Below are 20183 nucleotides of genomic sequence, written 5' to 3'. Positions count from 1 at the left end.
CTCCTCCTGCATGGAAGTATGTGGCAAGGATAATGGTCCCAAGTGCTGTGCCAAGGTGTGCTTGGTGAATGTCTACCCAGAAGGGCAATCTGAAAAGGCCATAAGGATGTATGCCATAATAGACGAACAAAGCAACAGGTCTCTAGCAAAGCCTAAGTTCTTCGAGATCTTCGGTATAGAAGGAGAAGCAATACCATACACTCTTAACACTTGTTCTGGTCACATAGAGACTTCTGGCAGGAGAGCCACTGGATACGTTATCTCTCCAATTAACAGGAATATTCACATATCCCTACCAACGTTAATTGAATGTGACCAGATGCCTGATGATAGGGAAGAAATTCCTACGCCGGAAGCTGCATATCATCATTCCCACTTGAGACACCTGGCTAAGGAGATTCCTCCTATGGATGTGAATGCTGACATCCTGCTCTTGCTCGGAAGAGACATTCTCAGAGTACATAAGGTACGTCAACAATGCAATGGTCCACATGATGCCCCATATGCACAAAGACTTGACTTAGGTTGGGTAATCATTGGCAATGTATGTCAGGATAAGAGTCTCATGTCATCTCAAGTGAACTCCTTTAAAACCTTTGTGCTCAACAATGGACGCACAACCTACTTTAAGCCATGCCTTCATCACTATGAGGCAAAGGAACATCTTCCTAACTTAAAAAGGGCACCAGACATCGTCCCTACACCTTATGACGACTTAGGAGCCACAGTGTTTCACATAACACAAGACGACAACAGAGTAGCTTTATCCATGGAAGATAAAGACTTTATCAAAATAATGGACAGTGAATGCTTCAAGGATCAATCTAACCATTGGGTTGCACCCTTACCCTTTCGGACTGGGAGGGCCAGACTTCCTGACAACCGGGAACAAGCATTATCTAGATTCATCTCCTTGCAACGTACGCTGAGAAACAAGCCTGAGATGAGAGATCACTTTGTGGCATTCATGGAAAGGATATTCCGTAACAATCACGCAAAGCCAGCTCCACCTCTGCAAGAGCATGAAGAATGCTGGTATCTTCCTTCCTTTGGAGTATATCACCCACGAAAACCCAAGCAGATCAGGGTGGTATTCGACTCAAGTGCCAAACATCATGGTGTATCTCTGAATGACGTTCTCCTCACGGGTCCAAACCTGACCAACAACCTGGTAGGGGTGCTAATGAGATTCAGAAAGGAGCCAGTTGCCATTACAGCTGACATTGAGCAAATGTTCCATTGTTTTATTGTACGAGAAGACCACCGGAATTACCTGAGGTTTCTGTGGCACAGAGACAGTGATACCAACAAGGAAATGATTGAATACCGCATGAGAGTGCACGTGTTCGGCAACAGTCCTTCACCTGCGGTTGCAACATATGGCCTACGAAGGACTGCTTCTGATGGTGAATCAGAATTTGGAAAGGATGCTCGTCACTTTGTTGAAAAAGACTTCTACGTGGACGACGCACTCAAGTCCTTGCCCACTGCTGAGGAAGCCATAGACTTGCTGAGAAGGACTCAAGGTATGCTGTCCAGAGCCTGTCTGAGGTTGCATAAAATAGCCTCCAACAGTATTGCTGTCATGAAAGCTTTCCAGCCCAGCGATCATGCCACAGAATTCAGAGACTTAAACCTAGGCATAGACGATCCTCCGGTGCAGAGAAGTCTGGGTTTGAGATGGGACTTGTTAAACGATTCTCTTGGCTTCCAGGTTAATTGTGCAGACAAGCCGTTCACTAAGCGTGGAGTTCTCTCAGTGGTGAATAGCCTGTATGATCCACTGGGATTTGTAGCACCATTGACTGTACAGGGCAAATTCCTACTTAGGCAGCTCTCAGAGACGATTGAGGACTGGGATGCTCCACTGCCACATGACAAGCAGCCAAAGTGGGAGTCCTGGAAAGAATCCCTACATGCCTTGGACAGAACTCACATACCACGTTGCTACACTCCAGCATCTCTCACCACAAGCCAGAGAAGGGAAGTCCACATATTCTCGGATGCATCGACTGAGGCTATCGCAGCTGTTGCCTACTTGAAGGTAATCGACAACCGCACTAAAGCTCATGTTGGATTTCTGTTTGGGAAAGCTAAACTAGCCCCTAAACCTGAACATATGATCCCGAGGCTTGAACTTTGTGGCGCTGTACTGGCTGTAGAGATCGCAGATTTTGTACAGTATGAGCTGGACATTCATGTGGACGATGTTCAATTCTATACAGACAGCAAGGTTGTCCTGGGTTACATAAACAACCAGACAAAACGCTTCTACGTCTATGTTAGTAACCGCGTTGAAAGGATTAGGAAATCCTCTAAACCTGAGCAGTGGCACTATGTTCCATCTCATCTCAACCCTGCAGATTGTGCCACCAGACCATCATCGGTCAGTGCCTTTGCTAAATCCTCTTGGTTAACAGGTCCAGAATTCTTGCTGAACGAAGGAAAAGAAACATCTGGTCAAGACGTCTTCAATCTTCAAGATCCTGACAATGATCCTGAGATTCATCCTGAAGTGAGTACCCTCATCACCAGGTCTGTAAGGAGGTCCGGCCTTGACTGTCACCGCTTTGAACGCTTTTCTAGATGGCTGAAGCTTGTACGCACCATCGCAAGGTTAGTTCACATTGCACAGTGTTTTCACACCAAGAACGATAACTCTGAATGTCATGGTTGGCACATCTGTCACAAGCCCCTCTCTGCAGAAGATATTACACTAAGTGAGAAGTTAGTGATACGTAATGTACAGCAGAGTGCCTTTCACATGGAACTGAAATGTCTCCGTGACAAACTGGACATTCCTAAAAACAGCCCTATTGTCAACTTAAAGCCAGTGATTGACGAACATGGTATGCTAAGGGTAGGTGGTCGCCTGAACAAGGCCGAGTTAGAGACATTTGAAAAGAATCCTCTCATTATTCCTGCTCACCACCATGTTACTACATTGCTCATACGGCATTATCATGAGAGAGTCAAGCTAAGAACATTTCAAGTACATTGACTCAGTTGACTCGTCACTGGACTATCCCAGGAACAGCGATATACCGTGCATTTGACGCATTCAATATTTTCAACTGTTCCTGAATACATGTTCACAGTTATTGTTATTTTTCCTTGTTTTTGCATTTTGTCTTTCAGGGTTCCAGAATATACCAGATGGACATTTATGTTAAGTAGTGAAATCCAAGGATTTCAGACGGGGAGTATGCTGTTACAGCAGGGGTATTGCTGAAGTAATGATTCTTGTTCATATTGTATCATTCATGCTTGATTGTTTGACTTTCATACAGTGTGTTTCATATCTTGTGCAATGCTGGTGCATAGACATTGATAACGTGTGAAGGGCTCTTTAAGTAGTTTTCTCCCATAATTCTCTGTTTCTGTTACTCCTCCCTTCTTGTTGCATCTTCTTCCTGGATATGTGTTATTCAGTCTGTAACCACTGAGCAACCATCTTGTAGAACTGAGAAAGGAATTGTGTTTTGACCGTATGGCATATCATCTCTCAAGGTAAAGACAAATAAACTACCTGAAGCAACTCCATTGCATCTCTCCACATGCAACCTGGGAACGCAGGGAATGAAATGTCAGCGCGTTCTGCTATCTGCCATTAGCTTACATACAGGAATTACAATCTCACATCTTCAGAGATTTCTCTAACATGCATCTGTGGCAGAATAGCCAACATACGTCCTAGTACTGATCACACAACCTGCAGTTAATCCTTTCAACGCCCTTTGTATGACTTTGGATATGGATAATGAAATGTAATATATAAATTTATCTTACCTGGATAAGATTCCAGTGGATAGTACGGATCAGTGTGATGACCAGAACAAACCATGACAGCATCAAATATGGTTGTTTCCTGTTTCCCATCCTTTTCTATGGTGACGTACCACTGGCCACTGCTTTCAAAATCGTTGCATTTTCTCACGCTGATGACTACAGTTTTAAGAAGGGCAAAAGAGACAAAGGTATTGTCACAGTTCAATGTTCACATTACATTGGGTTCCCTTGTGTGTTTGTGTCCTTGTGTTATTACATTCACAGTAAAGTAGGTTCATAAAAGTACATTACATAAAGTCCATTCACGTGTATGAGGATAATTACGGTTTCAGAAAAAAAAACACTAAGAATATTGATACATCAGTGTAGAGGACGTAAGGCTATATTCACAAATGTTAGGAGCCTCTGTTGCACTGAGTATTCCCATCTTAAGGATCCTATCTATCCTGGTAGCTTATGTTAATTGAAGTCTTTTTCTAAATATATTGCTTTAGAAATGCTGCTTTGTTTGCCTGCTATGTGAACTTATTCCTCCCATTGTTTACACAGCTTTACCATAACGTCGGACCTGTGTGATAGGACAAAGAGGCCACTCACTGTTCTGCCGGAAGGACAATCAGTTCAGCTAATTGCAGTTTGCTGATAAAGCCAAGTCTGTTATCTCTCTATGTAAACACACAGATAACACGGAGTCCATTCTGTACAAGCATGTGCATATTATCTGATCTGTATAAGTATTGTGATACTTCATAGCGTCCCGTTCAGCAAGTCGGGGGAAGGGGAAGAAATACAGGAAGTGAGAAGAAGAGACAGCAGGCAAACTACTGAAACAGGGAGATGAGAAAACTCATTTAACTTATTGTTAATGAGGCTTCATAGATATTATTTGGGAATCAGTGGCGTAACTACCGCGGAAGCAGCGGAGGCAGCTGCCACAGGGTCCGGGACATTATGGGGCCCATTATGATAGCCGCTACCGCCGCGTTTTTTTCTTTTTTCTTAATAGGCCATTACCGGCTGGAGTTATTCCAGCCGTTAACGGGCCCTATTTACTTACAGATCCTGGCTGGGCCGGGATCGGTAAGTGATACTGCAGGCCCCGCAAGGACTATTATTATACTTGGGGGTCTTTGCAGATCCCCGAGTATAACGATCAGAGGCCCGGGAAATGTAAGAAACATAAAAAACTGTGTTACTTACCTTTCCAGGCTCCGGGCAGGCTTTAGCCTAGTTGTCTGACATCTCTGACATCACATGAACCTGGCCTGCGTCCCGGGTCATGTGACGTCCGACGTCATTGAAGAAAGAACAGCGGAGGACTGCAGCGGAGCCGGGGAACAGGTAACAGTGTTTTTTTAAATGTTTTTATTCCCCTGGGTCTCCGATTATTATATTCTGGGGTCTAAAAAGACCCCAGAGTATAATAATTGTTTAAGGGTGTCCACAGTGGGACATAATACTGTATGCAGGGGACACTGAGGGACATAATATTGTGTGCAGGGGCCACTAAGGGACATAATACTGTGTGCAGGGGAAGCTAAGGGACATAATAGAGCGTGCAGGAATGCGGAGGAGGGGGTCGGTCGAGGTCTTCGGCGTCGGTGTCGGTCAGGGGGAGGGCCCCATGTCAAAAGTTCACCACAGGGCCCCGCCATTCCTAGTTACGCCACTGTTGGGAATAGTAAGGAATTGAATATGCACTAAAGAATTTTTTCATCCCAGCTGACTCGCAGCTACAAATTTTAAACTTTTTCTCCCTTAAATTACAGAATAACATCTTCCTCAGATCCTCAGATGTACAAGGCATACACAAAAACCTCTACCTTATTTTTAATAGCAGACTATGATGGACAATAGCAGTGACATGAGTTTTTGCTGCGTTATTTGCATTGCATATCCGCTGCATTTTTTTTGCTGTTTTGCAACATGTTCCCTTAGAATATTCTAGCCATCTGTCATAATTGTCTGTACTGAGAAACCTGTATAGCCTACGTGCCTGGGGAACCAACAACTATTGAAGGTATGAAATTGGGCAATTACATCAGTAACTAGAAGGACCGCACAGTATCCCACGCTGGTACCTGGGCAATTGTGTTCCCATTTGTGACTAGTCAAATAATTGCTAAATACACTGCAAGAAAAAAGCTGTAAAACCAGTAAAACAGAATGAGAGAATATGAGCTTAGAAAAAGTAAGAGAGTTAAAACTATTTTTTATTACCTTGAATTGGATATATTTCAATAGATTAAACTCTTCTGCATATTTTCTTTGGTACTCCAATAACTTGGAATTGTGAAGAAAGTTTGGATAGTCCTCTGGGTACGGGAAATCACTGTAACACATGAGTTCTTTGCTAGTATTGCTGACAACAGATTGATAAATGCTGGCTCTGCCATTCTCGATGTTGTTCTAGCAATGAAGAAGATAGAAACATTGTTATATATGTAAAACAATTCATTGATGGTACACCTAATTTTCTTGTAATTGATGGTACACCCGGCTGCCAGGTATCTACAAATTCTATATATATACATCGTAACTACATCGAAATCGTAACTACAGCCGGAGCTCCCCTAGAGAAAGCAGGGAACATTTATTACCTTCCCTGACTTCCCAATTGATATGTACACAGTCCTCAATGAGCACTATATATATACAACTATGGTCAGCACCATGATGTGACTCCTCTTTGACCTGGCGGTCATATGATCTGCTGAGATCACAGTCTGTAAGAGCTGCTGGGGCCTACAGGACCCTACAGGATCCTGATCGGCTCAGACAGTCATGGGCAGGAAGCTGTATTCCTCCTGCAACTGGGGCTAAATGTACCAGCCCCAGTAACAGGGGAAATAAATAAGCCTCCACTACAAAAACAAATTGTGATCAGATGTCCCCAAAAGTCTATTATGACCTTATGGGGACACAATGTAAAAAACAAACAAACAACTAAACAATAAAATGAATAGAAAAGTTAAAAAAAATGGAAAAAAAATTAAAATAAGTAAAATAATATATCAATAACATGCCCTTATTACAGGTTCTAGCCCCATGCCCAATGACACAATACAAAATAAAAATTATTGTAACAGAGAGGAAAAACTATCCCATGGGACGAGACGCCACAATTTGCCCCTGGTGGAAACGCCGTGGGAAAAATCGCTTCGTTTTACAGAACAGGCAAAGTGGATTGGATTCTAGTAAATCCCATGCCCACATTGCGGTAAAAACCGTCATGCGGACATGCCACGATTTCCAAAACCGGCATGTTATTGGAAATTGCAGCATGTCAATTATATCTACGGAAATGCCAGCGGCTTCCCCATAGGTATAATTAGAACAGAAAGTCCGCAGAGTAAAACTCCATAAACTTTCTGTTTAGAGCCGCGATGTGTTCCCGCCACGGTTTTTCCCGCAGTGCTTTATTGCTGTGGGACGTCCCGTGGGGCCTTAGCCTCAAAAAAAATTTCAGTAACACTTTGTGCTATTAAATAAAATATAAAATGAAAAGCAAACACGTTTTCCCTGCTCTTTTGTTTATATTTTCCCGGGTATAATTTTTTTAAAAAAAAAAACACGCAAAAATAAAAACAACATAAAAATAAATCCCTATATGTCACCGAAAAAAGATGCAGAAACCAGTTGAAAAACCCAAATGATAAAAATGTTGCAGCCCTCAAGACCGCACATACAAAAAAATCTGAAAATGGGTCTGGACTAGAGATGAGCGAACACTAAAATGTTCGAGGTTCGAAATTCGATTCGAACAGCCGCTCAATGTTCGTGTGTTCGAACGGGTTTCGAACCCCATTATAGTCTATGGGGAACAGATACTCGTTAAGGGGGAAACCCAAATCCGTGTCTGGAGGGTCACCAAGTCCACTATGACACCCCAGGAAATGATGCCAACACCTCTGGAATGACACTGGGACAGCAGGGGAAGCATGCCTGGGGGCATCTAACACACCAAAGACCCTCTATTACCCCAACATCACTGCCTAACAACTACACACTTTCCACATTCAAAAAAACCTCTATCAAAGTGGGAAAATACCTGGAAACCTTCTTTACTCCCCAAATGGATGGACACAAACCCCAATTTAAGCTCAACAAACAGTAACAACCACCCCTTTAAATCACGTTCCCCATGACAACCACAAATGGAATAGGCAATGGGAATTCCAAAAGCCCTCACCCTTAACTGTCATTTTGAGTGTGTGTGTGTGTGTGTGTGTGTGTGTGTGTGTGTGATGTGGTAAGACCTTCCAAAATTCACTTTTCTAGCCCTTAACATGAGCCCTTCCAAACAAAGTTACATGACCTTAAGCTGAGCTACCAGCAGAGATTGAGGCCCTTGGCATGAGTAGAGCCTTGCACCAGCAGTGTTTTTGGCACTTAGGGTGAGTTGAGCCTTGTACCAGCGTGTGTCCCTTAACATCAGGCGGGCCCTAAGTTCTGCGCTTTGCACAAAAGTTCCACATTAACTAGGCTGAATGGTACAAAGATTAGTAGGCCCGAGAACCAGGAACAGGTCTTGCAATGGCTGTCGGATAACGCTTAAAGCACATTGTCCACCAGCCAGTCAGCCTCTACCTCCTCTTACCCAACAGTCTTGTCCTCCTTCCACCCAAAATTCCCAATCTTCTCAGAACAATAACCCCAACTGTCCCTGCTCCCCAGAGCTGTTCTCCCTTCCTTTGACTGTACCGCAACCTGCCCCTCCATTTCGCGATTCCACGGACCTAACAGACGAGTATCTGTGTCCAGATGCTCAAACACTAGAGTCTCCTCCATTCCATCTCCGGTCGATTTGGTGGCGGATGACCAGCAACCCACCCTCATCGACGACGATGAGACGCAGTTGCTGTCAGGGCAGCCAGTTGACATGCGCATTGTGCAGGAGGAGGAGGCGAGACAGGAGTTGGAAGAGGAGGTGGTGGACGACGAGGACACCGACCCCACCTGGACAAGGCAGATGTCAAGCTGGGAAAGTAGTGTGGATGTTGAGGCAGGTGCAGCACCAAAAAGGGTAGCTAGAGGCAGAGACATGTCCAGAGGCAGAGGTCAGCTGCTTTGCCGAAGCCAGGCCAGACCCGGAATGTCCGAAGATGTTCCCTTTTGTACCCAGCCCAGAAAAACTCCCCCATCGAGGGCACGTTTCTTGAAGGTGTAGAGTTTTTTCAAGGAATGCGCCGAGGACAGATATAGTGTCGTCTACACAATTTGCCTCTCGAAATCGAGTAGGGGCCCTGAGAAGAGCAACCTGTCCACCACTTCAATGCACCGTCATTTGGAATCCAAGCAATGGAATCAGTGGCAGGCAGCAACGGCAGGACAAACGTCGCCCGCCGTTCATGCCACTGCCTCTGCTCACAGTGCTGGCGATGCACTCCAGAGGACGAGCCAGGACATCACTTCATCTGCCTCCGCCACTTTGTTGACTTCTCCCTCATCCTCCCCTGTTTCTGTCTTATCTCCTTCTCCTGCACCATCAAAGGCACCATCAGGCGCTTCTTTACAACAACCCACCATCTCTCAGACATTGGAGCGCCGGCAGAAATACACCGCTAACCACCCACCCACGCAAGCCTAGAACGCCAACATCGCTAAACTGCTGGCCCAGGAGAGGTTGGCGTTCCGGCTTGTTGAAACTCCCGCCTTCCCGGACCTGATGGCAACTGTGGCACCTCACCATGCCGTCCCTAGCCGTCTCAACTTCTCCCGGTGTGGCGTCCCCGCCTTGCACCAGCACGTGTCACTCAACATCAGGTGGGCCCTTAGTTCCGCGCTTTGCTGCAAGGTCCACTTGACCACCGACACTTGGACAAGCGCCTGTGGTCAGGGATGCTGCAGTGCTTATCTTTAATGACAGGCAGGGTGAATGTGGTGGAGTCTGTTCCCCGGGTGCAAACTGGGGTGGCCTATCTCCTCTCCCAGGCCAAAATTCATGGCAGGAGTAGACTGAAACCCTACGACGCTGCAACCTCCACCACAGCTACTAGCGGCAAACGCTAAAACACTGGTGTGGGGAGACGTCAGCAGGCGGTGCTGAAGCTCATCAGCTTGGGGGACAGACAGCACAGTGCCTCCGAGGTCAGGGATGCCATCCTGGCTGAGATGGCATTTTTTTTTCCCTGCTACACCTGGGGCCTGGCATTTTTACGCCTGTGATAATGGCTGGAACCTGGTAGCGGCTCTGGAGCTTGCCAGCCTCCAACACGTTCCATGTTTGGCCCACGTCTAACCTAGTGGTGCAAAGTTTTTTAAAAACATACCCAAATGTACCGAAGCTACTGTTGAAAATGCGGCGCTTGTGCGCCCACTTTTGCAAGTGCACAGGAGTCGCTGCTAGCCTAAAAACACTCTAGCAAGGCCTACATCTGTCCAAACACAGGCTGTTGTCCGTCATTCACACACGCTGAAACCCTACAATACCATATCTTGAGCAGGGTGTGTGAGCTGCACAGACCTTTGATGGAGTTCCATCTACAAAACCCAAGGGTTCCTCAAAGTCAGCAACCAAAGTTTCTGCACCATGAGTTTCCAGGGGTGGCAGAGTTATGGCTAGGGGAAGAGGCATGGATAGGGATGATGTCTAGGGGCAAAAGCAGTGTGGATGTGGAGGCAAGCTAAGCAGGAAAAACTGGGGGTACAAGCTAAGGCATGGACTGGGGTGATGTCTAGGGGCAAAAGCAGTGTGGATGTGGAGGCAAGCTAAGCAGGAAAAACTGGGGATACAAGCTAAGGCATGGACTGGGGTGATGTCTAGGGGCAAAAGCAGTGTGGATGTGGAGGCAAGCTAAGCAGGAAAAACTGGGGGTACAAGCTAAGGCATGGACTGGGGTGATGTCTAGGGGCAAAAGCAGTGTGGATGTGGAGGCAAGCTAAGCAGGAAAAACTGGGGGTACAAGCTAAGGCATGGACTGGGGTGATGTCTAGGGGCAAAAGCAGTGTGGATGTGGAGGCAAGCTAAGCAGGAAAAACTGGGGGTACAAGCTAAGGCATGGACTGGGGTGATGTCTAGGGGCAAAAGCAGTGTGGATGTGGAGGCAAGCAAAGCAGGGAAAATGGTGGCTAGAGGCAAAGGGATGTCCATAGGCAGCAAGGGCAAAGATGCAAAACTCTCCCGTTTCAAGAATTTTCCTGATTTGTTTCCCCACAAAACATTCCTGGGAGGAGGGCTGAAACACCACCCTCCTCCTCCTCCGCTGTTAGATTTACCCCAGCTACGAGCTGAAAACGCTGCAACACTGGTGTGGGGAGACGTCAGCAGGCTGGGCTGAAGCTCATCAGCTTGGGAGACGGACAGCACACTGCCTCTGAGGTCAGGGATGCCATCCTGGATGAGATGGCAATTTGTTTATCCCCGCTGCCCCTGGGGCCAGGTTTTTTAGCTTGTTGGAGGGCTCTGGAGCTTGCCAGCCTCCAACACGTTCCATGCCTGGCCCACATGTTCAATGTAGTGGTGCAATGATTTTTAAAAACATACCCCAAATTAGCTGAGCTAAGGGTGAAAGTGCGGCACTTGGACACCCACTTTCCCAAGTCTACAGTACCTGGAGCTAGCCGCAATACACTCCAGCAAGGCCTACATCTGCCTGAAGCACCTACTGTTGTGCGAGGTCACCACACGCTCTAACCCTAGATACCGTATGTTCAGCAGGGTGTGTGAGCAGCAGAGACCTTTGATGGAGTACCAGCTACAAAACCCAAGGGTTCCTCAGAGTCAGCTCCCTCACTTTCTGCACCATGAGTTTCCATGGGTGGCAGACTTATGGCTAGAGGCACAGGCATGGATAGGGGTGATGTGTAGGGGCAAAAGCAGTGTGGATGTGGAGGCAAGCTAAGCAGCAAAAACTGGGGGTACAAGCAGCCGGTGACATCATCACTGACAAGCACAGCTGTCTGTCAGCTGACAGGCTGACTTTCACCAAAATGAACAGACAATGGATAGACTCATCATATACATGTCAGTTACATGACAAATTTAGTGCAATTTGCAAGTCCAAGATGGTTTGGAGATCTGCGGAGAGGAATCTCACCACCTCTTGCGGGTGCCATCATTTGGAAGGCAAGCCCTGGGCTCAGTGGGTGAGAGCAAGCGCAGGATAATCGTCGTTTGGCCTGGCGGCCACTGCCTCTTCCACTGTTGACAGGGCTGGCGCTGCAGTCCAGACCAGGAGCCAGGACACCTCCACATCTGCCTCTGACACTTTGGGGAGTTCACCCTTATCCTCACCTTTTCCTGCCATTTCTCCTTTTGCCCGCGCCATCATGCACCTCTTCCCAGCAACTCCCCATCTCCCAAGCCTTTCATTTCATGCTAAAGTACAGCGCAACCCACCCACATGCCCAAGGCTTCAACGGCCTCATCTCAAGAAATCTGGCCCAGGAGATGTTGGAATCCCGGCTGGGGGACACTCTGCCCTTTTTGGGCAGAGTGTCTACTGCGCCACCGCACTGTGCCGTCCACACCAGCACTTTCCCCCAAACATGAGGCGGTCCCTAAATTCAGCGCTTAGCCCTAAAGTTCCATGTGACCAGTTACGAATGGACAAGTGCATGCGGACAGGGACGCTACCTTTCAATTTGGGCACAGTGGTTGAATGTAGTTGAGGCGTGGACCGGGTCGCAAAATGTGGTGGCCTGACTTGTCTCCCCACACAACATTCCTGGGAGGAGGGCTGAAACACCACCCTCCTCCGCTGTTAAATTGACCCCAGCTACGAGCTGGAAACGCTGCAACACTGGTGTGGGGAGACGTCAGCGGGCCGTGCTGAAGCTCATCAGCTTGGGGGCCAGACAGCACACTGCCTACAAAGTGAGTCATGCCATCCTCGATGAGACGGCAATGTGGTTTTTGCCACTGCACCTGGGCCCAGGCATGTTGTCATGTGTGATAATGGCCGTAACCTGGGATTGGCTCTGTAGCTTGGCAGCCTGCAACATATTCCATGCCTGGGCCACGTTTTTAACTCATTGCTGCTAATCTTTTGAAAAAGGTACCCCAATGTTCCTGAGCTACTGGTGAAAGTGTGGCGCTTGTGCGGATAGTTTTTAAAGTGTATAGTTGCCGCTGCTAGCCTCTATGCACTCCTACAACGCCTGTACCTGCTGGAACAACGGCTGTTGTGCGACGTCTCCACACTGCTGGCACTAAACATATCATGTGTTGAGCAGAGTGTGTGAGCAGCACAGACCTTTGATGTAGTTCCAACTCCAAAACCCTCGGGTTCGTCAAAGTCAACTCCCTCAGTTGCTCAACCATGAGTGGCCATGGGTGGCAGACTTATGTGAAATCCCATCCCATCCATTGCACTGGACACGAAACATTAGCATGCGCTCAGCACAACTTCGGATATGGCAGATGCGTTAAGCAGGGTGCAGGGTACAACACAGACCAGGCCCGAGCACCAGGAACAGGTGTTAGAAATACTGCAGCATCTGCCATTTCCTTCCAATTTTGGGGTTTTGGACCCGCCACCGACTTGTCTGGACCTAAGTGGGGATCATGAGACACAGTTGCCATCAAGGCAAGCTGTGGTCATGTGCGGTTTGCAGTAAGGGGGCAGTGCGCAATTGGAAGAGGAGTTGGTGGATGACGAGGCCACCGACCCCACATGGACAGGGGTGATGTCTAGGGGCTAAAGCAGTGTAGATGTAGAGGGAAGCTAAATCAACAAAAAACCTGGGTAGAAGCAAAGGCATAAACTGGGGTGATGTTTAGGGGTGAAAGCAGAGTAGATGTGGAGGGAAGCTAAGCAGCAAAAACAGTGGGTAGAAGCAAAGGCATGCAAAACTCTACCCTGTTGGAAGACTTATTCCTAGGTCTGGAACACGTTAATGGCCCCCCTGGACAAATTACTGCCACTCAGGGGCCTAGTGTCACCAGGAGGGACAAGTATAGGCGCATGTTGTGGGAATACCTGGCCGACACCAGCTCTGTCCTCTCCGATCCCTCTGTGCTCTACAGCCTAAACTTATTTTCTCATCTTTTTTTCTGAACTGCACATCTCTTGCCTGCTTCCTTTGGGATCTTAGAAATGGTGGTCCACTTCCACAGATGGTAACTTCAATAGACAGTGTAACGGGAGTAGCTGAGGGATCGCTGTCTTAACTACTTTTTGGCACAAAATTAACTTCCAAAGCCAAATATGGTGCAAGTATATGATGCAAGGACACCTACACACCTATCTCTGACACATTGGGGAGTTCACCCTCATGCGCCCTTTTGGCCTGCACCATCATGCGCCTCTTCCCAGCCACTCCACATTTCCCAAGCTTTTCATTGCAGGCAGAAGTACAATACAACCCACCCCCATGCCCAAGCCTGTAACAGCCTCATCGATAAACTGCTGGCCCTGGAGATGTTGGTGTTTGTTTATGCTTCTGGAGACCCAGGCCTTCCGTCAGCAGATGGCAGCTGGGGCACCTCCCTATGCTGGGCCTAGCCGTTACTACTTCTCTTGGTGTGCTGTCTCTGCCTTGCGCCTGCATGTGTCCCATAACATCAGTCGGGCCCAGAGCTCTGCGCTTTGCTGCAAGGTCCACTTGACCACCGACACATGGACAAGCGCCTGTGGTCAGGGATGCTGCAGTGCTTATCTTTAATGACAGGCAGGGTGAATGTGGTGGAGTCTGTTCCCCGGGTGCAAACTGGGGTGGCCTATCTCCTCTCCCAGGCCAAAATTCATGGCAGGAGTAGACTGAAACCCTACGAAGCTGCAACCTCCACCCCAGCTACTAGCGGAAAACACTGTAACACTGGCATGGGGAGATGTCAGTAGGCCGTGCTGAAACTGATCAGCTTGGGGGACAGACAGCACAGTGCCTCCGAGGTCAGGGATGCCATCCTGGCTGAGATGGCATTTTTTTTTCCCTGCTACACCTGGGGCCTGGCATTTTTGCGCCTGTGATAATGGCTGGAACCTGGTAGCAGATCTGGAGCTTGCCAGACTCAAACACGGTCCACGCATGGCCCACGTTTTCCAACTTGTTGGTGCCATGTTTCTTTGAAACCTACACCATTGTGCCTGATATACAGGTCAAAGTGGGGCCATTTTCGTAAGTGAGAACTAGCCTCTGCTAGGCAGAAAACATTCAGAGCACACTCCTCTCATCTTCGCACCGTTGGCTGGCGGAGGAAGACGAGGGGGTTGGAGTGGCATCTGATGTCCCTATCCCACACGAGGCTAGAGGGTGCACTTCAGTGCATCCCATTGCTTCACCACAAATGGTGTGAAGGGGAGTGGAAAATGGAGGAAATGGAGAGTGACCCTTACAGTTGGGGCCAGCAAAGGCATGCCAAGTAACACACTGGCACACATGGCTGACTTCATCTTGGGTTGCTTTTCAACACATATTTCACATCATGAAGAACAAATAATACTGGATTTTTTCAAGCCTCGAACCCCGGTCTAGGTCTAATGTCTGTTCCTTTCTTATATTAGGGGAGAGGGAAAAAAAATTACTTCAGTGATACGTTTAGCGTACATAGACTGACTATTAATGTGTATCCCACTTAGTGTTGTTAGGGTTACACACCGTCACAACCTGGCTAAAGCTTCTATAGCTGTTAATAAAGTCAACATAACTTTACGGTATCCAAAAAGACAGCTGGTACCGACAGAGAGCAAGACAAATGTCACCCAAAGCTGTGAGCTCTGAACACCCACAGTGACTTTGGCGTCATCATCATTATAAGGGAGCGGGTGGTAATAAATAACTTGGCAGTGCCTAAAACCCAAAAAGCTTATACAACTATATTTACATTAAGATACACAAATGAAACTTTTCAGTAGCATGTCATGAGACAAGCTGATAAGCTCTTCCTTTGTGCAGTGCTATTTGAAAGTTAAACGCTGCCTTTATTTTAATTCTGGAGAAGGTGCAGACATTAGATTTAGAACATGTTGTCTTCATTGTCCAAATCCTCTATATAGGTAACGTGTTTTTCGGGCCGAGCTGTCTGGGAACGAGCTGGTGCAGCACTGACAACCTGGGTGAATATGGCAAGAGCCTGAGATGTAGGGTGAATGAATCCCCAAATTATTTGTGGAATTCCCAGTGAGACAATGGCACTGTATACCAGTATTAAAAATTGTGGGTGCACATAACCCCCATATATTCTTTGAATTCCCAGTCAGACAATGGCACTGTATACCAGTATTAAAAATTGTGGGTGCACATAACCCCCATATATTCTTTGAATTCCCAGTGAGACAAAGGAACTGTATAGCAGTATTAAAAATTGTGGGTGCACATAACCCCAATATATTCTTTGAATTCCCAGTCAGACAATGGCACTGTATACCAGTATTAAAAATTGTGGGTGCACATAACCCCCATATATTCCTTGAATTCCCAGTGAGACAAAGGAACTGTATAGCAGTATTAAAAATTGTGGGTGCACGTAACCCCCATATATTCTTTGAATTCCCAGTCAGACAATGGCACTGTATACCAGTAGTAAAAATTGTGGGTGCACATAACCCCAATATATTCTTTGAATTCCCAGTCAGACAATGGCACTGTATACCAGTAGTAAAAATTGTGGGTGCACATAACCCCCATATATTCTTTGAATTCCCAGTGAGACAAAGGAACTGTATAGCAGTATTAAAAATTGTGGGTGCACGTAACCCCCATATATTCTTTGAATTCCCAGTCAGACAATGGCACTGTATACCAGTAGTAAAAATTGTGGGTGCACATAACCCCCATATATTCTTTGAATTCCCAGTCAGACAATGGCACTATATACCAGTAGTAAAAATTGTGGGTGCACATAACCCCAATATATTCTTTGAATTCCCAGTCAGACAATGGCACTGTATACCAGTAGTAAAAATTGTGGGTGCACATAACCCCCATATATTCTTTGAATTCCCAGTGAGACAAAGGAACTGTATAGCAGTATTAAAAATTGTGGGTGCACGTAACCCCCATATATTCTTTGAATTCCCAGTGAGACAATGGCACTGTATACCAGTATTAAAAATTGTGGGTGCACATAACCCCCATATATTCTTTGAATTCCCAGTCAGACAATGGCACTATATACCAGTAGTAAAAATTGTGGGTGCACATAACCCCAATATATTCTTTGAATTCCCAGTCAGACAATGGCACTGTATACCAGTATTAAAAATTGTGGGTGCACATAACCCCCATATATTCTTTGAATTCCCAGTCAGACAATGGCACTATATACCAGTAGTAAAAATTGTGGGTGCACATAACCCCAATATATTCTTTGAATTCCCAGTCAGACAATGGCACTGTATACCAGTATTAAAAATTGTGGGTGCACATAACCCCCATATATTCTTTGAATTCCCAGTCAGACAATGGCACTGTATACCAGTATTAAAAATTGTGGGTGCACATAACCCCCATATATTCTTTGAATTCCCAGTCAGACAATGGCACTGTATACCAGTATTAAAAATTGTGGGTGCACATAACCCCCATATATTCTTTGAATTCCCAGTGAGACAATGGAACTGTATAGCAGTAGCAAAAATTGTGGGTGCACGTAACCCCAATATATTCTTTGAATTCCCAGTCAGACAGTGGCACTATATACCAGTATTAAAAATTGTGGGTGCACATAACCCCCATATATTCTTTGAATTCCCAGTGAGACAAAGGAACTGTATAGCAGTATTAAAAATTGTGGGTGCACGTAACCCCCATATATTCTTTGAATTCCCAGTCAGACAATGGCACTGTATACCAGTATTAAAAATTGTGGGTGCACATAACCCCCATATATTCTTTGAATTCCCAGTGAGACAATGGAACTGTATAGCAGTAGCAAAAATTGTGGGTGCACGTAACCCCAATATATTCTTTGAATTCCCAGTCAGACAGTGGCACTATATACCAGTATTAAAAATTGTGGGTGCACATAACCCCAATATATTCTTTGAATTCCCAGTCAGACAATGGCACTGTATACCAGTATTAAAAATTGTGGGTGCACATAACCCCCATATATTCTTTGAATTCCCAGTGAGACAATGGAACTGTATAGCAGTAGCAAAAATTGTGGGTGCACATAACCCCCATATATTCTTTGAATTCCCAGTCAGACAGTGGCACTATATACCAGTATTAAAAATTGTGGGTGCACATAACCCCAATATATTCTTTGAATTCCCAGTCAGACAATGGCACTGTATACCAGTATTAAAAATTGTGGGTGCACATAACCCCAATATATTCTTTGAATTCCCAGTCAGACAATGGCACTGTATACCAGTAGTAAAAATTGTGGGTGCACATAACCCCCATATATTCTTTGAATTCCCAGTCAGACAATGGCACTATATACCAGTAGTAAAAATTGTGGGTGCACATAACCCCAATATATTCTTTGAATTCCCAGTCAGACAATGGCACTGTATACCAGTAGTAAAAATTGTGGGTGCACATAACCCCCATATATTCTTTGAATTCCCAGTGAGACAAAGGAACTGTATAGCAGTATTAAAAATTGTGGGTGCACGTAACCCCCATATATTCTTTGAATTCCCAGTCAGACAATGGCACTGTATACCAGTATTAAAAATTGTGGGTGCACATAACCCCCATATATTCTTTGAATTCCCAGTCAGACAATGGCACTATATACCAGTAGTAAAAATTGTGGGTGCACATAACCCCAATATATTCTTTGAATTCCCAGTCAGACAATGGCACTGTATACCAGTATTAAAAATTGTGGGTGCACATAACCCCCATATATTCTTTGAATTCCCAGTCAGACAATGGCACTATATACCAGTAGTAAAAATTGTGGGTGCACATAACCCCAATATATTCTTTGAATTCCCAGTCAGACAATGGCACTGTATACCAGTATTAAAAATTGTGGGTGCACATAACCCCCATATATTCTTTGAATTCCCAGTCAGACAATGGCACTGTATACCAGTATTAAAAATTGTGGGTGCACATAACCCCCATATATTCTTTGAATTCCCAGTGAGACAAAGGAACTATATAGCAGTATTAAAAATTGTGGGTGCACGTAACCCCCATATATTCTTTGAATTCCCAGTCAGACAATGGCACTGTATACCAGTATTAAAAATTGTGGGTGCACATAACCCCCATATATTCTTTGAATTCCCAGTGAGACAATGGAACTGTATAGCAGTAGCAAAAATTGTGGGTGCACGTAACCCCCATATATTCTTTGAATTCCCAGTCAGACAATGGCACTATATACCAGTATTAAAAATTGTGGGTGCACATAACCCCAATATATTCTTTGAATTCCCAGTCAGACAATGGCACTGTATACCAGTATTAAAAATTGTGGGTGCACATAACCCCAATATATTCTTTGAATTCCCAGTCAGACAATGGCACTGTATACCAGTATTAAAAATTGTGGGTGCACATAACCCCCATATATTCTTTGAATTCCCAGTGAGACAAAGGAACTGTATAGCAGTATTAAAAATTGTGGGTGCACGTAACCCCCATATAATCTTTGAATTCCCAGTCAGACAATGGCACTGTATACCAGTAGTAAAAATTGTGGGTGCACATAACCCCAATATATTCTTTGAATTCCCAGTCAGACAATGGCACTGTATACCAGTAGTAAAAATTGTGGGTGCACATAACCCCCATATATTCTTTGAATTCCCAGTGAGACAAAGGAACTGTATAGCAGTATTAAAAATTGTGGGTGCACGTAACCCCCATATATTCTTTGAATTCCCAGTCAGACAATGGCACTGTATACCAGTAGTAAAAATTGTGGGTGCACATAACCCCAATATATTCTTTGAATTCCCAGTCAGACAATGGCACTGTATACCAGTAGTAAAAATTGTGGGTGCACATAACCCCCATATATTCTTTGAATTCCCAGTGAGACAAAGGAACTGTATAGCAGTATTAAAAATTGTGGGTGCACGTAACCCCCATATATTCTTTGAATTCCCAGTCAGACAATGGCACTGTATACCAGTAGTAAAAATTGTGGGTGCACATAACCCCAATATATTCTTTGAATTCCCAGTCAGACAATGGCACTGTATACCAGTAGTAAAAATTGTGGGTGCACATAACCCCCATATATTCTTTGAATTCCCAGTGAGACAAAGGAACTGTATAGCAGTATTAAAAATTGTGGGTGCACGTAACCCCCATATATTCTTTGAATTCCCAGTCAGACAATGGCACTGTATACCAGTAGTAAAAATTGTGGGTGCACATAACCCCCATATATTCTTTGAATTCCCAGTGAGACAAAGGAACTGTATAGCAGTATTAAAAATTGTGGGTGCACGTAACCCCCATATATTCTTTGAATTCCCAGTCAGACAATGGCACTGTATACCAGTAGTAAAAATTGTGGGTGCACATAACCCCCA

General features: G+C 45.5%; 1 pseudogene; it reads right to left on the bottom strand.

Moving 5' to 3' along the window:
* Positions 1-20183, bottom strand: part of LOC142218584 (dimethylaniline monooxygenase [N-oxide-forming] 2-like) — a 45477-nt pseudogene that overhangs the window by 8148 nt on the left and 17146 nt on the right.

Source organism: Leptodactylus fuscus, chromosome 9, assembly GCF_031893055.1.
Source record: "Leptodactylus fuscus isolate aLepFus1 chromosome 9, aLepFus1.hap2, whole genome shotgun sequence".
Taxonomy (NCBI): domain Eukaryota; kingdom Metazoa; phylum Chordata; class Amphibia; order Anura; family Leptodactylidae; genus Leptodactylus; species Leptodactylus fuscus.
Note: the sequence above shows the minus strand (reverse complement) of the source record. Positions and strands in the feature narration are given on the sequence as shown.